General features: G+C 48.7%; 1 protein-coding gene across 7 annotated transcripts in view; it reads left to right on the top strand.

Moving 5' to 3' along the window:
- Nucleotides 1-3234: 3234 nt before the first annotated feature.
- LOC143933546 (uncharacterized) overlaps nt 3235-20291 on the top strand; it is a 47131-nt gene continuing 30074 nt past the window's right edge. For 2 of the 7 annotated variants that reach the window (XM_077456478.1, XM_077456476.1), the window contains exon 1: nt 18539-18780. The gene's annotated coding sequence lies outside the window, so the exon portion shown is untranslated. Of the gene's footprint in view, nt 3922-18538; nt 18781-20291 lie in introns of those variants that run through there. The other 5 variants (XM_077456477.1, XM_077456474.1, XM_077456472.1 and 2 more) reach the window with 4 other exon arrangements.

The following is a 20291-nucleotide window of genomic DNA, read 5'->3' as shown; positions in this document are numbered from 1 at the left end:
CCCCATTGCAGCCTTATGCAGCCTTGTCCCACATTGCAGCCTTATGCAGTCTTGTCCCCCATTGCAGCCTTATGCAGCCTTGTCCCACATTGCAGCCTTATGCAGCCTTGTCCACCATTGCAGCCTTATGCAGCCTTGTCCCCCATTGCAGCCTTATGCAGTCTTGTCCCCCATTGCAGCCTTATGCAGCCTTGTCCCCCATTGCAGCCTTATGCAGCCTTGTCCCCCATTGCAGCCTTATGCAGCCTTGTCCCCCATTGCAGCCTTATGCAGCCTTGTCCCCCATTGCAGCCTTATGCAGTCTTGTCCCCCATTGCAGCCTTATGCAGCCTTGTCCCCCATTGCAGCCTTATGCAGTCTTGTCCCCCATTGCAGCCTTGTCTATTTTATTTGCCTGTTTTTTATTTTTTTTAAATGCCTCCGCAGATACAGATACAGAGCCGGATGTGTATCTTGGCGGCGCGTGGTAGTTCTTGGCGGGCCTCCGGCTCTTCTCGCCAGCTTTCGGCAGCTTTCGGCCGCCGAGAACGGCCGAAGGCGGCTGGAAGCTGCCGAGAAGAGCCGTAGGCGGCCGAAAGCCGCCGATAATGGCCAAAGGCGGCCGAAAGCCGCCTTGAAGAGCCGAAGGCAGCTGAAAGCCGCCCAGAGGCTCAGAATTGCGGTGGGACGGCGTATAACACGCACCCGCGATTTTCCCTTGCTTTTAAGGGGAAAAAAGTGCGTGTTATACGCTGATAAATACGGTAATTTATTCCATAAAAAGCATTCAAAATACTCATATTTCATAAGTTAAAAACGAGCATGTCAGGGGTTAAAATCGGTCCTAAGTTTTAATTGTTTCCAACCAACAAGATGGCCGCTGTCAGCTCGTGTAGCGTTGTGACATCAGATCTCCGTGCACCACCCGCACAGGGCTGCTGATAAGGCAGTACAGCCGGTCCTGTTGTACTGCGCCTGGGCCCCATCAGCTAAACCGAGGGGGGGGGGGGGGGACCAGGGCAGCTTTATTGCTCCTCTGCTTAAATAAATGGATTTTACTAGACACACACCCTCAAAAAAAAATACTGCAGCTGCTGACTTTTAATAGTTGGGCACTTACTTGTCCCATGGTCCAGCGATGCGGGGGAGCGAACCCCCGCTCGTCTCCCCCTCCTCTCTGTGGCGCCGGCATTGTGAGTGTGGATGCCCGACTGTGGCTTCACAGCCGCGCACCCACTGCACATGCGTATGCACGAGCCGCGCAGCGAGCTGTGACTGGCTGGGCAATCACCTGGGACGTGTCCCAAAAGAGGGAGGGGGGAGAACTGATCTCCCTTCCGGTGCCGTGGTGCAACAGGAGGAAGTGGGAGCTGGGACCCTCTGAAAAGAGGGTATCGGCTCCCCCCCCCCCAAAAAAAAATGACATGCCAAATGTGTCATGTCAGGGGGTCACCTCACTTAAAGCGGAAGTTTCATTTTTGGGTGGAACTCCGATTTAGAGTGGTTGTAAACCCACTATCAAAAAAAACAAACAAAAAAAAACCCTGCAAGACAAAGGCATAATGAGCTAGTAGGCAGAGCTATTGCTTCAGTGCGCATGCGCCAATGGTGCTGGCACATGCAGGGGGATATCTCCTAAACAGTGCAGGTTTAGGCCCCTTTCACACATGCGGACAGTATGTCCATATTTTATCCATCTGTTTGCGGATGAAATACGGACATACATGCATTCCTATGGGATAGCGGGTGTCTGCGGATGAACATCTGCAGACAACCGCTATCGTCCGCCTCCGCAATTGTCAGATTCGGCAGACGGAGGAAAATCCTATTTTTCTATCCGTCTGCAGAGCGGATCGGATGAACACAGACAGACGGTCCGTGCTCATCCGATCCCCCATCGGAGAGCTGACAGGGAGAGCTGACAGGGCACAGTGTGCCGGGACCGCCCTGTTATCCGCCGGCTCAGCAGGGACAACGGAGCGATCCCCGCTGAGCAAGCGGATCATCACGGGGCGGATCATTACTGATCCGTCCCGCGTGAAAGGGGCCTTAAAATTAATAGATAAAAAGTGCATTTTATATACATCTATATAGATCTGACTAAAATGAGGGACAATGAGGAGGAATGAGGGACATTGGTCCAAATCAGGGACGTTCCTTGCCCATCTGTGCCATCTATCAGTGCCTATCCATGCTGTCTATCAATGCCTATCTATGCCGCCTAACAGTGCCCATCCGTACCGCATATCAGTGCCCATCAGTGACTAAACCTTTCATCAGATTTCTAAATTGCTGCATTTGTAAATGTCAAAAGCCAATATAAAGGGATAGTAGCGGTTAAAAAAAGCCCTTGTGGGTTTACCTAATCTATTTTTGGGGTTAATTCTCCTTTAAGGGGGCGTGGCGGGGGGCGTGTCTTATGCCTGCATACTTTTGTGTCCCTCATTCATTCCCATCTTAAAAAGTTGGGAGCTGTGTACAGGGACTGGTGGATTTTGTATGTTTTTAAATGTTTTCAACCTGTGGGTTATATCTGTAGGAAGTTGTAAATTTGTATAGTGACGTCAAATGTGTGAAAACATATATTTTTTTTTAATACAATTATTTTATGCTGCAGGCATTTATTTTTAAGGGGTACTTTTATTTTTTATTTTTATTTTTTTGGGGGTTTTCCATTCACTGCAATGGTGTTCTGATTCAGGTTTGATGTTTTTACCACGTTTTGGCTTCTTTATCCAGACTACCGGTGCTCTGGCATATAGCGTCCAGGCATCGGATACTGTCCGCCCCGTACTGCGCAGACGTCAGCGATTGCGCAGTACGGAGCAGAAGGAGCTTTCGGAAAATCTCCGAAGATGAACGGCGCCTGCACCGTGAGTCGAGGTGCAAGCCCCACCATCCAAGTGGACATAGGGCTGCCGATATTAGAGGGCCCCTCGCGGACTCGCTTCGCTTGCCACGCTTCGGGCACGGCCTCGCTGCGCTCGGCTCCTTTTATTCTAACTCTATGTCCACTTGGATGGTGGGGCTAGAACCTGGACTCACGCCGCAGACGCCGTTCATCTTCTGCTATTTTCGGAATCTGTGTGTGCTGTGTACTGCGCAGTACACAGAGGACACTATCCGATGGGGGACACAATATGATAGGACACCGGCAAAAGGAACACAGACAAGTTGGAGCAGCATTACAAAACAGCTGTGTTTGGAGAGAAAGATGAGGAAATGAAACTGAAAGTAGCAAAGATGCAGAAGGGAAACCTTGTAAAAATAGAATCAGCCAGTCTCATTTCTATTAACCGATCTAGAGAATACAGAGCTTTATTCTTCTTTATTCTTCATTATTCTTCTTTATTCTTCTTCTTTATTCTTCATTATTCTTCTTTATTCTTCTTTATTCTTCTTCTTCTTTATTCTTCTTTATTCTTCTTCTTTATTCGTATTCTTCTTCTTTATTCTTCTTCTTTATTCTTCTTTATTCTTCTTTATTCGTATTCTTCTTTATTCGTATTCTTCATTCTTTATTCGTATTCTTTATTATTATTCTTCATTATTCTTCTTCTTTATTCTTATTCTTCTTCTTTATTCTTCTTCTTTATTCTTATTCTTCTTTATTCGTATTCTTCTTCTTTATTCGTATTCTTCTTCTTTATTCTTCTTTATTCTTCTTTATTCGTATTCTTCTTTATTCGTATTCTTCATTCTTTATTCTTATTCTTTATTCTTCTTTATTCTTATTCTTCATTCATTCTTCTTCTTCTTCTTTATTCTTATTCTTTATTCTTCTTCTTCTTCTTTATTCTTATTCATTCTTATTCTTCTTTATTCTTATTCTTTATTCTTCTTCATTATTCTTCTTGGAGGATTTTTGGGTTTCCCACCCCACCATAGTCAGTCTCATTGTATTTTCTAGCGGGAAGAAGGAGAAAAAGACACATTAAAAAGGTAAGAAAAAAAAAAATCTTAAATTTTATGTTATTAAAAAAAAAAAAAAATCTATTAAATATTTCAGTGAGGAAAGTATTAGAGCAGCCTTTTGTCAGCCTTTTTACCCGCTTCAGCCCCAGAAGGATTTACCCCCTTCCTGACCAGAGCACCTTTTGCAATTCGGCACTGCGTCGCTTCAACTGATAATTGCGCGATTTGTGCGACGTGGCTCCCAAACAAAATTGACGTCCTTTTGTTTTCCTACAAATAGAGCGTTCTTTTGGTGGTATTTGATCACCTCTGCGGTGTTTATTTTTTGCACTATAAACAAAAAACAGAGCGACAATTTTGAAAAAAAAACAATTTTTTTTTACATTTTGCTATAATAAATATATATATAAAAAAAAAATTTTCCCCTCAGTTTAGGCTGAAAGGTATCCTTCTACATATTTTTAGTAAAAAAAAAACGCAATAAGCGTTTATTGATCGGTTTGTGCAAAAGTTATAGCATTTACAAAATAGGGGATAGTTTTATGGCATTTTTATTCATTTTATTATTTTTTTTTTTTTTTTACAAGTAATGGCAGCAATCAGAGATTTTTATTGTGACTGTGACATTATGGCGGACACATCGGACATTTTTGACACATTTTTGGGACCATTGTCATTTTTACAGCAATCAGTGCTATACAAATGCACTGATTCCTGTGTAAATGACACTGGCAGTGAAGGGGTTAACCACTAGGGGGCAGTGTAGGGGTTAAGTGTGTCCTAGGGACGTGTTGCTAACTGTGTGGGGGGGGGGGGGAACGTGGCTGTGTTTTACATTACATTTATACAGCAATTAGTGCTATACAAATGCACTGATTCCTGGCAGTGAAGGAGTTAACCACTAGGGGGCAGTGTAGGGGTTAAGTGTGCCCTGACGATGCAGCCACTGTGCCCCATAAAATGCAGCCACTGTGCCCATCAATTACAGCCACTGTGCCCATCAATTGCCGCCACTGTGCCATCAATCAAAGCCACTGTGCCAAAAAATGCAGCCACTGTGCCCCATAAAATGCACTCACTGTGCCCATCAATAGCCGCCACTGTGCCCCATCAAATGCAGCCACTGTGCTATCAAATTCAGTCACTGTGCCCCATAAAATGCAGCCACTGTGCCCATCAATTGCAGCCACTGTGCCCATCAATTGCTGCCACTGTGCCATCAATCACAGCCACTGTCCTATCAAATGCAGCCACTGTGCCCATCAATTGCCGCCACTGTGCCCCGTCAAATGCAGCCACTGTGCCCATCAATTGCCGTCACTGTGCCCCATCAACCGCAGCCACTGTGCCCCTTCAAATGCTGTCCGTGTGCCCCCCACCTGCCGTCTGCACTTACCCTGTCTCGGTGGGACAGCTCTTCGAAGCTCCTCGACGTCTTCTTCCATCTTCTCTTCCTGTCCTCTGCTATGATTGGATGCCTAGCTGCCATAACCCCGACATCTTCTTCTTAGGCTGCCTGTCCGCTTTCCGATAATAGTGGTCTTTGCGGTGGATTCACAGCGAGATCACTTTTTATGGCGGTGGGAGATGCCCCCCCTTCCGCTGCGTTCCGGTGCCCTGCCATAACAACGATATTCCTCTTAAAAGTTAGTACGTACATCTGCATGCGGAGGTCCAAAAGTGGTTAAAATGGTTGTAAAGTCAGACGGTGCATTCTATGCATTAAGATAAAAATCCTTCTGTGTGCAGCAGCCCCCCTCAGCCCCCCTAATACTTACCTGAGGTCCATCTAGATTCAGCGATGTTGCAGGAGTATCTCGGGCTGCCCGGGACTCCCCTCCTTATTGGCTGAGACAGCATTGCAGCGCCATTGGCTCCCGCTGCTCTCAATCAAGGTCAGTCAACCAATGAGGAGAGAAAGGGGGCCGAGCGGGGCTGCGACTTGGTGAACTTTTTCAAGTTCAAAATTATGGGGGTAAGGATGAGCCCATGCCACTGTGTGATATGGTGGTCTACGCCAGATTTTGTAAGAAGCAAGCACACTAATGACACAGATGTTGACTTCATATGAGAGCCAGAGTTAGAGCTCAGAGCCCCACCTCCTGAGGGGGTCAGTGTGTGAAGGGAGCTGTGGGAAGTGCTGGTGTGCACCGTACTGTCCAGGACAGGGCAGACCAGGGCCCGAGCCTTAGAGAGAGTCCACGAGGAATAGAGAAACTGGAAAGCTGCAAGGAAAGATGCAGAGCTGAGGTATAGCATCTGTGCATGAACACTGAGATGTGCTTGATGATCAGCAGGACCAAAAAAGTACTAATGTTCAGGAAGACCCAGAGGTACTAATTGGAACAGTAAAGCTACGAAGAGTGCCAAGAGGCTAAACATTATGTTTTGTTCATATTGATGGTCAGAACCCCCTACGTACCTGTGCGTACCTGTATAAAATGTTGACATTCTTATAAAAAAAATGGGCAGGAAAGCCCTGAAATCTCTTTCTGGTGTGGAGTAAACGCACTGTTTTGGTGCTACCACTGAGCTACAAAACCCCAACATGTCACTATCTATCTATATATATATATATATATATATATATATATACATACATACACATACACAGGGCCGGACTTACCATTTGGCTTGACTGGGCTCAAGCCCATGGGCCCTGCGGGCCCCGCCCAGATACATAGCCAAGTGTACTCGGCTCCGCTCCGCTCACAGTCACGCCCAGTCCCACCCTATGATGGACATAACACAGGGACTGGGCGTGACTGTGAGCCGAGCCAAGTACACTCGGCTACTCTTGGCTCAGCTCGAGACTGCGAGAGGACCCGAGAGCCACCGAGAGGACCTGACTGCCGCCAAGAGGACCCGAGAGCCGCACAGAGCACCCGAGAGCCGCCGAGAGCTGCACAGAGGACCCGAGAGCCGCAAAGAGGACCCGAGAGTCACCGAGAGCCGCACAGAGGACCCGAGAGCCGCCGAGAGCTGGCAAGGGGACCCAAGAGCCGCCGAGAGCTGCCAAGAGGACCCGAGAGTCGGCGAGAGCCGCACAGAGGACCCAAGAGCCGCCAAGAGGACCCGAGAGCCACCAAGAGGACCCGAGAGCCGCACAGAGGACCCGAGAGCCGCACAGAGGACCCGAGAGCCGCAGAGAGCCACACAGAGGACCCGGGAGCAGCCAAGAGGACCCAAGAGCCGCCGAGAGCTGCCAAGAGGACCCAAGAGTGGGCGAGAGCCACACAGAGGACCCGAGAGCCGCTGAGAGGACCCGAGAGCCGCCGAGAGGACCCGAGAGTCGCCGAGAGGACCTGAGAGCCGTCGAGATACACAGGACTCTGTATCTCGGCGGCGCCATTTTTAAACTTCAAGACTGCAATGACAAGGCTGCAAATGACAAGGCTACACTGACAAGGCTGCAATGACACTGGACAAGGCTGCAGATGGATGGGCAAGGCTGCAGATGGACACTGATAAGGCTGCATTGATGGGCATTTAAATGTATGTTTTTTCCTTAAACTTCCCTCCTAAAAGTTTTTTTCCTTAAAGTTCCCTCCTAAACTTGGGGCGCATTGGCGCATTATACACAGATAAATACGGTAATGTCCGAAAGTGACTCAAGCCCAGGGGCCACCACCCTAAGTCCTGCCCTGTATATATATATATATATATATATATATATATATATATATATATATATATATATATATATATATATATAGGGCTCATGTAAGTATAAGGGGAGGTGGGGCAATACAGGTACTGGAAACATTTTTTTTTTAATATAACGCATTGAGGAACCACCTGAAACTGGTTAGGCAGGAAAATCAGCGCTGACGATGTTTGTGTCGGCTGAATAGACGTATCATTGGAGTTTGCAGAGAAAGTTGGAGAAATGAAACTGAAGATGGGCAATTCTTGTTAAAAAAAATCTATTTTTTTCATCATCATCATCATGCCATAACCCCGACATCTTCTTCTGTCCGCTTTCCGATAATAGTGGTCTTTGCGGTGGATTCACAGCGAGATCACTTTTTTTGGCGGTGGGAGATGCCCCCCCTTCCGCTGCGTTCCGGTGCCCTGCCATAACAACGATATTCCTCTTAAAAGTTAGTACGTACATCGGCATGCGGAGGTCCAAAAGTGGTTAAAATGGTTGTAAAGTCAGACGGTGCATTCTATGCATTAAGATAAAAATCCTTCTGTGTGCAGCAGCCCCCCTCAGCCCCCCTAATACTTACCTGAGGTCCATCTAGATTCAGCGATGTTGCAGGAGTATCTCGGGCTGCCCGGGACTCCCCTCCTTATTGGCTGAGACAGCATTGCAGCGCCATTGGCTCCCGTTGCTGTCAATCAAAGCCAGTCAACCAATGAGGAGAGAAAGGGGGCCGAGCGGGGCTGCGGCTTGGTGAACTTTTTCAAGTTCAAAATTATGGGGGTAAGGATGAGCCCATGCCACTGTGTGATATGGTGGTCTACGCCAGATTTTGTAAGAAGCAAGCACACTAATGGCACAGATGTTGACTTAATATGAGAGCCAGAGTTAGAGCTCAGAGCCCCACCTCCTGAGGGGGTCAGTGTGTGAAGGGAGCTGTGGGAAGTGCTGGTGTGCACCGTACTGTCCAGGACAGGGCAGACCAGGGCCCGAGCCTTAGAGAGCGTCCACAAGGGATAGAGAAACTGGAAAGCTGCAAGGAAAGATGCAGAGCTGAGGTATAGCATCTGTGCATGAACACTGAGATGTGCTTGATGATCAGCAGGACCAAAAAAGTACTAATGTTCAGGAAGACCCAGAGGTACTAATTGGAACAGTAAAGCTACGAAGAGTGCCAAGAGGCTAAACATTATGTTTTGTTCATATTGATGGTCAGAACCCCCTACGTACCTGTGCGTACCTGTATAAAATTTTGACATTCTTATAAAAAAATGGGCAGGAAAGCCCTGAAATCTCTTTCTGGTGTGGAGTAAACGCACTGTTTTGGTGCTACCACTGAGCTACAAAACCCCAACATGTCACTATCTATATATATATATATATATATATATATATATATATATATATATATATACATACATACATACACATACACAGGGCCGGACTTACCATTGGGCTTGACTGGGCTCAAGCCCATGGGCCCTGCGGGCCCCGCCCAGATACATAGCCAAGTGTACTCGGCTCCGCTCCGCTCACAGTCACGCCCAGTCCCACCCTATGATGGACATAACACAGGGACTGGGCGTGACTGTGAGCCGAGCCAAGTACACTCGGCTACTCTTGGCTCAGCTCGAGACTGCGAGAGGACCCGAGAGCCACCGAGAGGACCTGACTGCCGCCAAGAGGACCCGAGAGCCGCACAGAGCACCTGAGAGCCGCCGAGAGCTGCACAGAGGACCCGAGAGCCGCAAAGAGGACCCGAGAGTCACCGAGAGCCGCACAGAGGACCCGAGAGCCGGCAAGAGCTGGCAAGGGGACCCAAGAGCCGCCGAGAGCTGCCAAGAGGACCCGAGAGTCGGCGAGAGCCGCACAGAGGACCCAAGAGCCGCCAAGAGGACCCGAGAGCCACCAAGAGGATCCGAGAGCCGCACAGAGGACCCGAGAGCCGCACAGAGGACCCGAGAGCCGCACAGAGGACCCGAGAGCCGCACAGAGGACCCGAGAGCCGCAGAGAGCCACACAGAGGACCCGGGAGCAGCCAAGAGGACCCAAGAGCCGCCGAGAGCTGCCAAGAGGACCCGAGAGTCGGCGAGAGCCGCACAGAGGACCCGAGAGCCGCTGAGAGGACCCGAGAGCCGCCGAGAGGACCCGAGAGTCGCCGAGAGGACCTGAGAGCCGTCGAGATACAAAGGACTCTGTATCTCGGCGGCGCCATTTTTAAACTTCAAGACTGCAATGACAAGGCTGCAAATGACAAGGCTACACTGACAAGGCTGCAATGACACTGGACAAGGCTGCAGATGGATGGGCAAGGCTGCAGATGGACACTGATAAGGCTGCATTGATGGGCATTTAAATGTATGTTTTTTCCTTAAACTTCCCTCCTAAAAGTTTTTTTCCTTAAAGTTCCCTCCTAAACTTGGGGCGCATTGGCGCATTATACACAGATAAATACGGTAATGTCCGAAAGGGACTCAAGCCCAGGGGCCACCACCCTAAGTCCTGCCCTGTATATATATATATATATATATATATATAGGGCTCATGTAAGTATAAGGGGAGGTGGGGCAATACAGGTACTGGAAACATTTTTTTTTTAATATAACGCATTGAGGAACCACCTGAAACTGGTTAGGCAGGAAAATCAGCGCTGACGATGTTTGTGTCGGCTGAATAGACGTATCATTGGAGTTTGCAGAGAAAGTTGGAGAAATGAAACTGAAGATGGGCAATTCTTGTTAAAAAAAATCTATTTTTTTCATCATCATCATCATGCCATAACCCCGACATCTTCTTCTGTCCGCTTTCCGATAATAGTGGTCTTTGCGGTGGATTCACAGCGAGATCACTTTTTTTGGCGGTGGGAGATGCCCCCCCTTCCGCTGCGTTCCGGTGCCCTGCCATAACAACGATATTCCTCTTAAAAGTTAGTACGTACATCGGCATGCGGAGGTCCAAAAGTGGTTAAAATGGTTGTAAAGTCAGACGGTGCATTCTATGCATTAAGATAAAAATCCTTCTGTGTGCAGCAGCCCCCCTCAGCCCCCCTAATACTTACCTGAGGTCCATCTAGATTCAGCGATGTTGCAGGAGTATCTCGGGCTGCCCGGGACTCCCCTCCTTATTGGCTGAGACAGCATTGCAGCGCCATTGGCTCCCGTTGCTGTCAATCAAAGCCAGTCAACCAATGAGGAGAGAAAGGGGGCCGAGCGGGGCTGCGGCTTGGTGAACTTTTTCAAGTTCAAAATTATGGGGGTAAGGATGAGCCCATGCCACTGTGTGATATGGTGGTCTACACCAGATTTTGTAAGAAGCAAGCACACTAATGGCACAGATGTTGACTTCATATGAGAGCCAGAGTTAGAGCTCAGAGCCCCACCTCCTGAGGGGGTCAGTGTGTGAAGGGAGCTGTGGGAAGTGCTTGTGTGCACCGTACTGTCCAGGACAGGGCAGACCAGGGCCCGAGCCTTAGAGAGCGTCCACAAGGGATAGAGAAACTGGAAAGCTGCAAGGAAAGATGCAGAGCTGAGGTATAGCATCTGTGCATGAACACTGAGATGTGCTTGATGATCAGCAGGACCAAAAAAGTACTAATGTTCAGGAAGACCCAGAGGTACTAATTGGAACAGTAAAGCTACGAAGAGTGCCAAGAGGCTAAACATTATGTTTTGTTCATATTGATGGTCAGAACTCCCTACGTACCTGTGCGTACCTGTATAAAATTTTGACATTCTTATAAAAAAAATGGTCAGGAAAGCCCTGAAATCTCTTTCTGGTGTGGAGTAAACGCACTGTTTTGGTGCTACCACTGAGGTACAAAACCCCAACATGTCACTATATATATATATATATATATATATATATAATATATATATATATACACACACACACAGGGCTGGACTTACCATTGGGCTTGACTGGGCTACACAGCCAAGTGTGCTCGGCTCGGCTCCGCTCACAGTCACGCCCAGTCCCGCCCTATGATGGACATAACACAGGGACTGGGCATAACTGTGAGCTGAGCCGAGTACACTCGGCTACTCTTGGCTCCGCTCGAGACTGCCAGAGGACCCGAGAGCCACCGAGAGGACCCGAGAGCCGCCAAAAGGACCCCGAGAGCCGCACAGAGCACCCGAGAGCCGCCGAGAGCCGCACAGAGGACCCGAGAGCCGCCGAGAGCTGCACAGAGGACCCGAGAGCCACCGAGAGCCGCAAAGAGGACCCGAGAGTCGCCGAGAGCCGCACAGAGGACCCGAGAGCCACCGAGAGCTGGCAAGGGGACCCAAGAGTCGGCGAGAGCCACACAGAGGACCCAAGAGCCGCCGAGAGGACCCGAGAGCCGCACAGAGGACCCGAGAGCCGCACAGAGGACCCGAGAGCCGCCGAGAGCCACACAGAGGACCCGGGAGCCACCAAGAGGACCCAAGAGCCGACTAGAGCTGCCAAGAGGACCCGAGAGTCGGCGAGAGCCGCACAGAGGACCCGAGAGCCGCTGAGAGGACCCGAGAGCCGCCGAGATACACAGGACTCTGTATCTTGGCGGTGCCATTTTTAAACTTTGAGACTGCAATGACAAGGCTGCAAATGACAAGGCTACACTGACAAGGCTGCAATGACACTGGACAAGGCTGCAGATGGATGGGCAAGGCTGCAGATGGACACTGATAAGGCTGCATTGATGGGCATTTAAATGTAGGTTTTTTCCTTAAACTTCCCTCCTAAAAGTTTTTTTCCTTAAAGTTCCCTCCTAAACTTGGGGCGCATTATACACAGATAAATACGGTAATGTCCGAAAGTGACTCAAGCCCAGGAGCCACCACCACCCTCCCCACCACCCTAAGTCCTGCCCTGTATATATATATATATATATATTGTAAGGGGTTAGCTCGGCAGCGGGTGTGTGTGTGACCCCCTGGATGGGTTCACAACACAAAATCAGGCACAGCAGACAGCGTTGTAGGTGAAAAAAAACAAAAGGTGCGGTTTATTCATGCTACATGCAGTAAAAAATATAACAGCCAAAACAAAAGAAAAACATGAAAATAAATCCTGGTCAGCTTGACCTCTAAATACACACATAGATTCCCTGTCTAACAACTGAGTGCAGCCTTGTGCTGCACCAGTCCCTGTCTCTGTTGTAGAGGTTTGCCACACAGGCGTTAAAGCGGAGGTCCACCCTAAAATGGACCTCCGCTCATCGGAATCCCCCCCCCCCTCCGGCGCCACAATCGGCACCTTTCAGGGGGGAGGGGGGTGCAGTTACCTGGATAATCCAGGTAACTGCACCCACTTCCGGGCTAGCTCTCTGCGGAACGAGCGTAGGTTACGCCCCCGTTCCGCAAGCGCCCGCCCCCTTCAGCAAGTGCCCCGCTGCCTGCTGGGAAACACACAGCTCCCAGAGGCAGCGGGGACCGTCCGGATTGCGCCGCGCAGCTCGCGCATGCGCAGTAGGGAACTGGGAAATGAAGCCGAAAGGCTCCATTTCCTGATTCCCATACCCAAGATGGCGGCGGGACCCGGCAGCCGAGCGAGCGATCGGCTTCGGGTGCCGACATCGCGGGCGCGCTGGACAGGTAAGTGTCACTATTTAAAAGTCAGCAGCTGCAGTATTTGTAGCTGCTGGCTTTTAAAAAAAAAAAAAAAAACGCGGAGTCCCGGTGGACTCCCGCTTTAACTCACCGCACAGAACAGGTGTCACACTCCCCAGTCTCTACAAACACAAAACTGGTTCCAGGATGGAGCATCTCCCTAAGCATGCTGTTTTTTTTTGTAGAGGTCTTAATGAGCCCACTTACTTCAGCTGGGCTCATTAACTCTTCCCCTCTAATTGTAAAAGTCTGCATAAAGCCTGAATCTAGGGCACACATATTTCCCATCCTGGATACAACCAGGTGACTTTACCTGCGTGCTGCCACATACCCCCCCCCCCCCCCCCCTCTTGTTTCAACCTTGGGGTTGTAACACAAGCAGTCAGACACGCATGTATCCGAGACAAAGCATCCACATTCCCCATTTTAACACCAGGGTGATGCTTAACTGTAAAGTTAAATTCCTGTAGGGCCAGGAACCACCTATTTACCCTTCTATTGGTCTCCTTGTTTTGAGCCATCCACTTTAAAGGAGCGTGATCAGTCACCAGGTCAAAGTGCCTACCTAGCAGATAGTACCGAAGGGAATCTAGAGCCCACTTCACTGCTAAACATTCCTTCTCAATCGTGGAGTAATTTACCTCATGGGACTTCAACTTCCTGCTGAGGTAAATGACTGGGTGCTCTTCCCCGTTCCAGACCTGGGATAACACTGCTCCTAACCCAACGTCTGATGCATCAGTTTGTACAACAAAGTCCTTAGAGAAGTCTGGTGAGTACAACACTGGCTGGCTACATAAGGCTGTTTTTAAGGACTGAAATGCTTCTTCAGCCTCTGGGGACCATTTAACCATAACAGACTCTTTCCCTTTTGTCAGGTTGGTGAGGGGCACAGCCTGAGAAGCAAAATGGGGAATGAATCGTCGATAATAGCCAGCGATTCCCAGAAAGGCTCATACCTGTTTCTTGCTGTTGGGACGTGGCCAACTCTGTATGGCCTCGACTTTATTGACTTGGGGTTTTATTACCCCCCTCCCAATAGTGTACCCAAGATATTTGGCCTCCTCCTGTCCAATGGTACACTTCTTTGGATTGGCCGTAAACCCAGCTTCCCGGATAGAGTCTAGGACTGCTTGTACTTTTGGCAAATGTGAGACCCAGTCTGTGCTATGGATAATCACATCATCCAGGTAAGCTGCAGCATATTTCTGATGGGGCCTCAGAATCGTATCCATTTTCCGCTGGAATGTTGCCGGTGCATTCTGTAACCCAAACGGCATTCTCTTATATTGGAATGCCCCATCTGGGGTTACAAACGCAGTTTTCTCCTTGGCCGACTCGGCCAGGGGAATTTGCCAATACCCTTTGGTGAGATCAAGCGTTGTCATATATCGGGCTGTTCCCAGCCGGTCAATCAACTCATCTATACGCGGCATGGGGTAGGTGTCAAATTTTGTAACTTTATTCAATTGTCGAAAATCGTTACAAAACCGCCAGCTCCCATCAGGTTTGGGCACTAGTACGATAGGACTGGACCAGTCACTCTGGGACTCCTCTATCACACCCAATTCCAGCATCCTTTGAACCTCCCCACGTATTGCCTCCCGTCGGGCCTCTGGTATTCTATAAGGTTTTAGTTTTACCCTTTCTCCTGGCGGGGTGATAATGTCATGCTCTATGCCAGATGTTTGTCCCGGAAGCTCAGAGAAAATCTCTTTGTTACGAAGTACAAACTCTTTAACCTCCTGTTGTTGGGGTTTCGATAAGGTGTCTGCTATTCCAACCTCAGGAACTAAGCACTCAGGCTGTGCTTGTGACAAAGTCTCTGCGACTAGGGATTCCCTATCCCTCCAGGCTTTCAGCAGATTGACGTGATAGATCTGCTCCGGCTTTCGCCTTCCTGGCTGTCTAACCCTGTAGTTCACCTCACTAATTTTTTCAATTACTTCGTATGGACCTTGCCATTTGGCCAGGAATTTGCTTTCAACCGTAGGGACTAGCACCAAGACCCTATCCCCCGGGGAAAAAGTACGGGTCTTGGCCCCACGGTTGTACACTCTCTGCTGTGCTAACTGCGCTTGGGTCAAATGTTCCTTTACGATTGGCATTACCTGTGCAATTCTATCTTGCATCAGGGCGACATGCTCAATCACACTCCTGTGAGGAGAACTCTCATTTTCCCAAGTTTCCTTGGCGATATCCAGCAGCCCTCTTGGGTGTCTCCCATAGAGCAACTCGAAGGGTGAGAAACCCGTAGAGGATTGGGGTACCTCCCTAATGGCAAATATCAGATAGGGTATTAGACAGTCCCAATTCTTTCCATCTCTATCCACCACCTTCTTTAACATTTGTTTTAGGGTTTTGTTGAATCTTTCAACCAACCCATCTGTTTGGGGGTGATACACAGATGTACGCAATTGTGTCACTTTGTACAACTTGCATAGTTCCTTCATAACCCTGGACATAAAGGGTGTACCTTGGTCCGTAAGCAGTTCCTTACAAATACCCACGCGGCTAAAAACAAGAGATAGCTCTTTGGCTATGGTTTTGGCCGAGGTATTTCGAAGAGGAATTGCTTCCGGATAACGGGTGGCATAGTCCAATATAACCAAAATGTACTGATGCCCCCTAGCAGACTTCATTATCGGACCTACCAAATCCATTGCGATCCTCTCAAAGGGGACCTCAATGATAGGAAGAGGTACCAGCGGGTTACGGAAATGTGGCATAGGTGCCAACTTCTGACACACAGGGCAGGAGGAACAATAATTTTCTATTTCCTTCATGACCCCAGGCCAATAGAATCTCTGCAGTACCCTCTCTCTGGTTTTCTCGGCCCCCAGATGACCTCCCAGAATGTACCCATGGGCCAATTCTAACACCAACTTCCTGTAAGGTTTGGGCACTACAAGTTGCTCAATGGTTTCTTCTGCCCTTTGAGCCACTCGATACAGCAGGTCCCTTTCCATAGTGAAGTAAGGATAAGTGCAAGTCTTATCTGGGTTCACTAACTCGCCATCTATTTTCACCACATTTTCCCGTGCCTTTATTAGGGTGGGGTCTTTTAACTGTTCTGTGGCAAAATTTTCCTTGTGAACCTCAAGATCCGAAAACTCCACAGACGGCATGTTTTCATCTGAGGATGTTGGCTCCTCCCCAGTTTCTCGAGTTTCCCCCGCCAATACCGACAAGGGAAATTCAGGAGAGTCCTCACCACTCCCAGAGGAATTCTGGTCATCTTCCTGGTTTATAGGGGCACCAGTGGGGGGCTCAGGACAATCCCAGAGTTCCCAGAATTTTGGAAAATCCCTTCCCACAATAGCATCATGTGGTAAGTGAGACACTAACCCCACCTGATGAGAGAGGTTACCTTTGGGGGTCTCAAAAAACACTGAAGTTACAGGATACTCTCGGGTGTCCCCATGCACACAAATAACAGCCACCTTGTTCTTCCCAGAGAACTTTGTAGTAACTAATTCAGCTTTTATCAATGTTACCAGGCTACCTGAATCCAGCAACACATCAACATTTCTACCATTAATACACATTTTACATAAATGTTTCTCAGGTCCCCGAATGGCAGTGCATGCAACTGTCGCAAACAGCGACTGACGTCTCTCCCTTATAAAGTCACATTGCATAGGCTCATCCACAACTGGGCAATTGGCTGCAATATGTCCCTCTTGGCGGCAGCGGTAGCAAATAATCTTTTTCGCTGCCTCTTGCAGCCTGGGCTTCCCGGGCTGCTCCCGCCAGACCTTAGGTAGAACTCCCACTCTCTTACTCTCTCCACCCTCACCCCTTGGAGTCATCTTACCCGCCACTGGGGATGATCTGGTCTTAGGATGGAAAGTCCGTGAGTCCCTGGAAGAGGTGGTCAAGTTCTCTGTAGCCAAGTACCTCTCAACCAGATCCACAAGTTTATCTGCATTTTCTGGGTCTCCATGGCTTACCCATTTTTGGATGGCAGTAGGAAGAGCTCTCAGGAAACGATCCATAACCACACGTTCCACAATGTTTGGTGCGGTCAAAATCTCTGGCTGCAGCCACTTCCTGCTCAGGTGAATGAGATCATACATTTGAGACCTGGGGGGTTTTCCAACCTGAAAAGTCCAATTATGCACACGCTGAGCCCGGACGGCCAGGGTGACACCCAGCCGTGCCAATATTTCTGTTTTTAGCACCACATAGTCTTTTGCTTGGTCAGGCTCTAGGTCATAATAAGCTTTCTGCGATTCCCCAGTTAACAGAGGGGCCACCAGTCCAGCCCATTGCTCCTTAGGCCACTTTTCCCTTTCAGCAGTCCTTTCAAATGTGGTCAAAAACACCTCCGGATCATCCTCTCCAGTCATTTTTGTCAGTAAACGGCTCACACCAAAGGATGCGGTATTATTGTAACCACTTGCTTCATTGGTCTGCGGACGTTGCTGTATTAATGTCTCTATTTGCTGTTGAAAACTCTGCTCTTGCTTCTGCAACAGGTCTATGAAGCGGGCTTCAGATTGCTGCTGGGCTTGTTGCTGAGCTTCCAAACTCTGCAGGTGAGCTTTCTGCTGAGCTTCCAGACTCTGTTGGTGAGCCTTCTGCTGAGCTTCCAGACTCTGCTGCAAAGTTGCATTTGCCTGCTGCTGGGCTGCAAGGCTCCTTTGTAAACCCGCATTTGTTTGCTGCTGATTTGCATTTGCTAGAGCCAGCTGTCTCAGTATCTCCTCCATGCTGGCCTTAAAAAAGAAAACTCCCAAAATTCTCCACCAACTGTGAGGGGTTAGCTCGGCAGCGGGTGTGTGTGACCCCCTGGATGGGTTCACAACACAAAATCAGGCACAGCAGACAGCGTTGTAGGTGAAAAAAAACAAAAGGTGCGGTTTATTCATGCTACATGCAGTAAAAAAATATAACAGCCAAAACAAAAGAAAAACATGAAAATAAATCCTGGTCAGCTTGACCTCTAAATACACACATAGATTCCCTGTCTAACAACTGAGTGCAGCCTTGTGCTGCACCAGTCCCTGTCTCTGTTGTAGAGGTTTGCCACACAGGCGTTAACTCACCGCACAGAACAGGTGTCACACTCCCCAGTCTCTACAAACACAAAACTGGTTCCAGGATGGAGCATCTCCCTAAGCATGCTGTTTTTTTTTGTAGAGGTCTTAATGAGCCCACTTACTTCAGCTGGGCTCATTAACTCTTCCCCTCTAATTGTAAAAGTCTGCATAAAGCCTGAATCTAGGGCACACATATTTCCCATCCTGGATACAACCAGGTGACTTTACCTGCGTGCTGCCACAATATATATATATATATATATATATATATATAGGGCTCATGTAAGTATAAGGGGAGGTGGGGGGGGAGGGGCAATACAGGTACTGGAACTGGATACAGGTACTGGAACGCATTGAAACTGGTTAGGCAGGAAAATCAGTGCTGACGATGTTTGTGTCGGCTGAATAGTCGTATCATTGGAGTTTGCAGAGAAAGTTGGAGAAATGAAACTGAAGATAGCAAAGACGGGCAAGATGGGCAATTCTTGTTAAAAAAAAAACTGCGTTATTCATAATCAGAGGATTTTTGGTTCCTTTTAGTTCACCTCACCATTGTCTGGCTATATTGTCTAGTGGGAAGAGGAAAAGAAAGGACACATTAAAGGTAAGAAACAAATTCTCCTGTGTTATATTATTACTTCCTTACTCAATCCAAAGACTGAAAAACATGTTTTGATATGAGAAGCACCCTTGCTCTCTCTGGGTGGAAGCAGCAGTTTCTCTGCAGAGGTCTGAAATGCTCTTGCTAAGTCAGAGCAAGACTTATCTTGCTCTGACTTAGCGATCGAGTCCGCTGGACCCGCTATCGGACTCACGGAGGTTCCGACTGGAGGCACACACGCGACCAACTTAAAGGGACGTACCTGTACGCCCATTTGACTGTCCATGCCATTCTGCTGACGTACATCGGCGTGCACCGGTCGGCAAGTAGTTAACCACTTCGCGCCCGCTCTATAGCCAAAAGATGGCTACAGAGCGGACGATATCTGCCGGGAGGGCGTCCCTGGACGTCCTCCTATTTGCTTCCCCTCTGCGCGCCGCCGCGGGCGGGCATCGGGGAAGTTCTGTGTTGGCCACACACACACACACACAGTGAAACACACACACACATGCCCACCTGTCCCCAGTGCCACCTATCAATGCCATCTGTCCCCTGTGCCACCTATCAGTGCCATCTGTCCCTAGTGCGACTTGTCCCCAGTGCCACCTATCAGTGCCATCTGTCCCCAGTGCCACCTGTCAGTGCCATGTGTCCCCAGTGCCACCTATCAATGCCACCTGTCCCCAGTGCCACCTATCAGTGTCATCTGTCCCCAGTACCACCTGTCCCCAGTGCCACCTATCCGTGCCACCTGTCCCCAGTGCCACATGCCACCTGTCCCCAGTGCCACCTGTCCCTAGTGCCACGTGTTCCCAGTGCCACCTGTCAGTGTCACGTGTCATCAGTGTCACGTATCAGTGCCACCTGTCAGTGTCATGTGTTATCAGTGCCACGTATTCGTGCCATCTGTCATCAGTGTCAGGTGTCATCAGTGCCACGTATTAGTGCCATATGTTATCAGTGCCATGCATTAGTGCCATCTGTCATCAGTGCCACATCAGTGTCACGTGTCATCAGTCCCACATATTAGTTCCATCTGTCATCGGTGTCAAGTGTCATCAGTGCCACGTATTAGTGCAATCTGTCATCAGTGTCACATCAGTGTCACGTGCCATCAGTGCCACGTATCAGTGCCATCTGCCATCAGTGCCACGTCAGTGTCACATGTCATTGTCCTGGTGCTCCAGGGCCTTCAAAAGTGTAATAGGTAGTCAACAAGTTAGATGTGTAATTTATGCTCCTAGAACACGTGATGGCGCTCCCTGCATGTTGGGCCTCTCTAAGTGGCCAGGCTGTGAAAAAGTCCCACACATGTGGTATCATAATACTCAGAAGGAGTAGCAGAATGTATTTTGGGAATTATTTGTGGTATACACATGCCATGTGAGAGAAATAACCTATTACAATGACAATTTTGTGGGAAAAAAAAATCTTCATTTTGCAAAGAATTGTGGGAAAAAATTATAACACCAAAAACCTCACTATGCCTCTTACTAAATACCTTGGAATGTCTA

Source organism: Lithobates pipiens, unplaced genomic scaffold (assembly GCF_037356315.1).
Source record: "Lithobates pipiens isolate NorthernLeopardFrog02 unplaced genomic scaffold, aLitPip1_a1.2 Scaffold_27, whole genome shotgun sequence".
NCBI lineage: Eukaryota > Metazoa > Chordata > Amphibia > Anura > Ranidae > Lithobates > Lithobates pipiens.
Note: the sequence above shows the minus strand (reverse complement) of the source record. Positions and strands in the feature narration are given on the sequence as shown.